Raw genomic sequence first — 6,580 nt, 5'->3', positions numbered from 1 at the left:
GGCTGAAGGCGGTGTGGACGGGGACTCCCCGGGGGCGGCGCGGCGCCTCCGCCTCGGGGGAGAGAGGTCGGGGGTTATGGGTAAAATGAGATGTTCAACATACATCATAACTGACCTACAAAATAATTGTTAACTGAAAAAGTTTTCTCTGAACTATGCTATTGAACATGATCACCACTTAATTTCCCATTGAAAAAACTAAAAGGAGAAACTACAGCGAAGCTGCTTATGGTCTCTGAACTAAAAATGGAAAAACATGTACGCATAGCTCTCAACTTCCTGCTGAAAAACCATGTGTTCTAGCTCTGACCAGAACAGACGCGTCACCAAGCACTGGGATGCTTCTTGCCGGCCCCAACCCTGGTGCCCCCTTAGCATGAGTTGCCTGCATGAATTCCACTATGCAAGTATGCAACCATGCAAAACGAAAACAACACACAGACATGGTGCAGGACGTTCCAAAATATCCCAGGACTGAATCCCGATTCCCCATCGATTTTTGGCCTGAATGAAGGCAAACAACAGAGGGGGAATAAGCACCCCCGTGCGTGGAGCGGAGCACGAGTTAGCGGGCTGGTCGCCGGCCGCCAAGGACAAAAGAACACACAGGTGAAGGTCGCACTGAGCAGAGAAAATCTGAGGATAGGGAAACAGAGATCGCCGTACCTTACTCCCACAGCGACGATGGCTACTGGTTCCGCCCGACCGGCGCTCGGTGATGTCGTGCCTGACGGGACAGCTCCTGATTTCCATCGGCTGAGCGCGCTCACAAGCTCCTCTGGAAAAAAAATCTAGCACATTGACAGGACATTAATGTATGTTTTCACAAAAATTCGTATTAAAATTTGAAACATTTCTTGAGGGGAGCTCCTATACGACGCTAACTGCGGCAAATAGTTGGCCTCACCCACAGGAGCGTCTCCGACTGGCCCGGCCCATATATAGCAGAAAAAAATGGAAAAAAGAAGCGCGACCGCGACGTCGCACTAAATAACACGTACTGCCAGCCACAAAACCGTATGGCCGATGGTGAAAGATGATAGCGTGAATTGTATTTAACTATAACGCGATGTTCACTCTAGCGTCCTACTTATTGTAGCATACGAATTACTCAATTGTTATGAACACATTTTAAAAACACGAACAAAATTAATTTGAAAAAAAGAAATTTTAAAATAGTTTTTTTAATTCCAGGAACGAAATTTAGAATTTCCTCAGATTTTGAAAAAAAATAACATTGTTTGTAAAAGAAGAAAAAATTATTTTTAAATTTGAACATTTTTAAAAACAATTCAAAATGTTTTTTCCAAACTTGGGGACATTCTTTGAAATTGCGAAAAAAATATTGCAAATGCGAGCATTTTTTGAAATTCCTAGCCACTTTTTGAAACACCAATATTCTCTTACATTGTGAATAAATTTTGAAAACAAGAACAGTTTTTGTAATTACTGAACATTTTTTGAAAACAATGAAATCGTGAACAAGTTTTGAAATAAGAACATTTTTGAACTCCGTGAACGTTTTTTGAAACATGAACTTTTTTTGAAATCATGGACAAAATTTTGAAAACAAGAATATTTTTTGAAAGCAAATTTTTTTTCAAATTCCTAAACTTTTTTGAAACGCGATAATTTATTAAAATCTGTGAACAAAATTTAAAACACAAGAACAATTTTTGAAATTTGGAAAAAAAATATTTGAAAATTTCAAACAAAAGAAAAATGGAAAAGAAAAGGAAACATCACCAGGGAAAGAAAAAAAGAAATAGAGAAAATAGAAAATAGAATAATCTATCCAGGAACCTTCTAGAAGGTTCACAGAACCGATAAAAACTGCTGGGAAACCTCTAGAAGATTCATAAAACCGATACCTTGTACCTACTACAGATGGGCCGGCCCAATCGCTCGCTCGCAAGCCCCATCTGTGCGATTGCTCGACAGTTTGACGTGGTGTGTGTCAAATAGGGATTTCCGCTCTTGAGACACAAAAAAGACAAATTCGTCATCAATGTGATAATGGGCCAAATCTAAAGCCACTATCCAATGTTAAACCTATCATTTTTGTTTTATGAGGTATGTTTCGAATTTTGACTTAAATTTTTGTGAAAACCTACATTCATGTTGTGTGAATGTGCTAAAAAAATTCAGTAATTTTTAACATATTAAAATGTGTAACGTGAATTGAGTGGACCGGTGCATCAGATTTCCTTCCCCGATCGTCATCCCTCCACTACTCTGGCTCACTATAGCCGATCCTTTACCTAAAAGGACATAGAAAAGTAAGTAAAAATCTCTCGCTCCCTACTGCTCGTGATAGAATTGTTGGATTTTCCCAAAGAAAAAGGGTGAAACAGTATAGTAGCATATAGTGTAAAGAACCAAGGTTATCAAACCAGAAGGAGATGGCACACAAACAGCGTCAATAGTACCTGCACACACACACACACACACACACGCACGCGCGCACACACACAAAGCAAATGCTTGCTCCCAACAGAAGCAAGTAAATATCAAAGACCATGAAAACCACATCAAAACACTAGTGGTAGATCATGAGGCAGCCTCCAAACCTTCACAAACTATTCGGGGGGCAAATCACAAGTTGATTTCTCACCGGACCACTCCTACCGCCTAGGAGTCTCCAACCTCCAAGAGTAACAAACTCAAGGGGGAAATGCTCAAGACTCGCTCAAATCACAAATTTCTTTGGTCAAAAGAGAGAGGAAGAGTGGATTTATGCTTGGGTGAAATCTCTCTCAAGAACTCTCAAAATTCACCCGCAGATCGAAGATTTGGTGTAGGGGAAAGGAGAGGGGGCCTTCTCAATTTTCTAGGTCAGATATTTGTGTTACTCAACCCCTTCACGTGGTGAAGAGGTGTACATAGGCTAGAAGAAAAACGACGCATTTGGGACATTTTTCTGTAAGTGTCTGGATGACTTGGTAGCAACCCGGAACGTTCAGCCGATGTAGCTTTGCATAGGAAAGGCTAGAAACAGGGGAACAAAAAGGCCATGGGCCATACTTTTGGGAAGGAATCCAGACCATCCGGCCATAGCCCAGACGTCCAGCATGGAGCCCAAACCGTTGGGCAATGAGGCACAACCTGTTGTTGATTTTTGGCACCATACCCGGGCGGCCGAGTAGCAACCTAGACACCCGTCTTAGTCCGGATGAAACTCTCTGATACTCATCTGACCACTACGTCTGGTAGTGGTCAGATGTCCGGTAGCAACCGAGACCATGCGTCCATTGGATAAACGTCCAGATAGCAGCCCAGAAATTTTGTCTTACTGCAATCCTGGTTAGGTAAAAGGAATTCCGCAGCAGCGGGTACGTGATTAGTTACAACCAACGGAAAGACTTATTGAAATAATAGGGAATTTTATCAATGCCAACTAGGTATCATAAGTAAATGGATCCCGGTTGTTCAATCCTTTGATAACCAAGGTCATTCTTTGCTAAAGAGAAATGATCACTATGAGTCAGACTCAATAGAAGTGAGTTTGACCAAAATAGAAGTAGGAACAAGGTGGGTTTATATGGCTATGGAATTTGTGTGAATGATTTTAGTGGAATATTATATAGAACATATTGAATTGAGAAAATCCATCACGAACCCTTTGATCCTCTCTTAATAGTGCGGGATTCTTATTACTCAAGAATATAAAAGAGCTACACTAGATAGCTTCTGAGAATCCATTCTTGAGTGTATATCCTTCTTCGATGGTCGTCTATCCACACCACTAAAGCCAAGGGAATTAATACCTCTGACTAGAGCTTTCCACTTGAGATTGATGTTGACATTTCTGCATGGCTCAAGTCGGAAAGACAATCTTTATCATGTCTCTTGGTGAAGACTTCCAATAGCTCACCCATGTACTATGTGAAGCATCTTCTCGTATACTATATATCTTTACACGTCCATCACATGATCATCAAAAAGCTTCCCATCTTGAACTTGCCCTTTGTCAAACATGATCATCATCACTTTATGTCATCCTCTCATGGGCACTTGAAATCTTTTCTCTTGATGGAAGTCCATGAGAATCACCTAACACACATAGACATAGAAAGCACATAATGTGGGTTAGTGAACAAAGCGGAATTGTCAACTTCTTACCATACCACAAGATCCCATGTGGTACATGAATTTCACTGGAGTTTTGACCAATTATTCTATCTTCAAGCTTTATCTTGATCAACCTTTATCTTTACTCTATGATCAAAACTTGATGCTAGAAGGCCATTTGTTTTGATCATGATAACATCCTCAAAACAACCTCCGCTGTAAAAGTGTTCAACATGTCAATTCTTTGTTTCATTAATGCAAACAAATTTCTATTTGGATCATCTCAGTCCGAGGTCGTATGCAAATTCTACAACCCCAACAGTCCGACCTGACAATGAGGTGAAAGGTGACGTCCAGCCCCAGACATCCATGTCTGATGTTTGATACATGGCATGAGTTATTCGGACCCCAAAATTACCTCGAATGAAAAAGTGTTCAACACGAAAATTATTTGTCTCGTTGATCTAAACAACTCTTGTTTTTTAATATTTCAATCCGAGTTCGTACGCGGCATGTGGGTCTCAAGTATTGAACTGTTATTGATGGTATTCATTCCAAATTCATAATTGATGTTGATGGTCTTCATTCCAAAACTGAACCTGATTCACCTCATTATCCCAAGCATGACAACTTCTTAGATCCTCCATTGAATTTATGAATTTCATTTTGATCGTATCTTGTTCATCAAATGGAATACATCTTGATCATATTTGATTCAATCATTGAACTTAATCTTGATGCACAACAATAGGTACATGTCATTACTTCCGAATCCATCAAATCTACTTATTGCATCACCCATGGAACATATAATCATATATAGAATGTTGTCATCGTTTCTCTACGGGAATTGTCATTCATTATCTCAATGTACATTTGGAATTCATCCTTCAGTTCATCCAATATACGTCATGCATTGCCCATGAAACTTTCCTTCAAATATACGTCTCAACACAAATATTAGTCCATAAAAATTGGCATTAATTACCAAAACCACACATGAGGACTACGTACACTTTCAATGTGCTTTCGACGCTTAAGAAAAAGGCCTTATCTCAGTGTGCACTTATTTTGAACGTCGTGTGTACACTTTGGTTGAAGGATCTGTAATTGTTTGGCGGAAGGACTTTCTCATTGTTTAGCAGAAGGATGTGTAAGGCAGGCTGCTAGTACGAAATCACGGATCAAATCATCGAAGTTAAAATATCCGACGGAATGCAATTTCTTTTTCTTCGTTTGCTTCATTTCTGCTTCCGTCACTGGATCAAAGTTAAAATATCCGACGGAATGCAATTTTTTTCTTCAATTAATAGAAGCGAAAATTTGAGATGTATCCCTGGAGTGGGCAGCTCCCGTTCAGTATCTACGGACGCGCGCGCGGATGGATACTATATTCGTTTTAGGAAATACCGTTGAAGATGCCCTTATCTTACGTTCTTGTGCTGTGGCGGATGAGGATTTGTTTTGTAAGCTGATTGTTAGAGTAGACCACGATAAACTAAACCAACGACAATGGCGTTGCTCAGTCACCACCACGAACGTCAACCCCAGTCTTCACTCCAAAGGGTGCTCCAGCCTCCAGCTCCGGTGAAACAGACCTGGAACCGGCGCACCTGCCCCAAAGACAAACATCTTTCTTCAGAAAAATTCTAAATTCACCGTGAGCGTGATCTCAACACTGCATGTGGCCTTTTCTCCGAATCTTGGCGGCAGAGAAGATGCCAAAGCCGCCCATGTCATGCATTTTGAAGGACACGCACGAGAGCGGAACGGAAAAGGAATCCGGGGACGAAGCTAAGCTAGCCACTGACGGCAGATGCTGCTGGCCGATGAGACGCAAAGGCGCCAACAGCACACGGGGAGGACGGAGGTGGTTGCGTTGCGTGGCGTGGCGTGGTGACCGTGCGCTGGCAGGTGGGTCCCGCGTGAGCTGGCGGGGATTATTGCTGCCCCCGGCCAGGCGTGGCACCACGTGGGGGCCGAACCTGGTTGTTCGCCGCTGTCTGGCCCGTCTTGCGTGAAGACCCCCTGCGTCGTCCGTATTTGCGTTCCGGTCCATGTGTAGCTCTATGGCCATTCCTATGTTTTTTTGTTTTGCATTTGAGGTTGCCTTTGGCACGAGTTCTTTTTGTCACGGATATGATTAGTGTATGTAAGGATAGTTGTGTTAGCATGGGCCGCTATGCCGCTCAAAACATGAAAAGATGGCACAAATTTTACATTCTGTCCAAGAAGAAACGAGGGGAATGCGGACATGTGGCCTTCATGATTTTTGTGAGATTCCATGGACTCTTCGCTAAGCTTGACCGAGGAACATACATCTCTTGAGTAGTCGAGTTGGATCAAGTCTGAGTACCGTTAGCCTTTCTTTGGACGTCTTTATATTTTCAATGTTAATCGTAAATGAAAACCTCGCAAAATAAGCTTTGAATATTATAACACTATCCGTTTTGAAAAAATATTATAACACTATTATTGTTATAAACACAGGCGTCATGATTTTATATAA

The sequence above is a fragment of the Aegilops tauschii genome, chromosome 1 (assembly GCF_002575655.3).
Source record: "Aegilops tauschii subsp. strangulata cultivar AL8/78 chromosome 1, Aet v6.0, whole genome shotgun sequence".
In the NCBI taxonomy this organism is placed as follows: domain Eukaryota; kingdom Viridiplantae; phylum Streptophyta; class Magnoliopsida; order Poales; family Poaceae; genus Aegilops; species Aegilops tauschii.
This window is presented reverse-complemented; position numbering follows the sequence as displayed.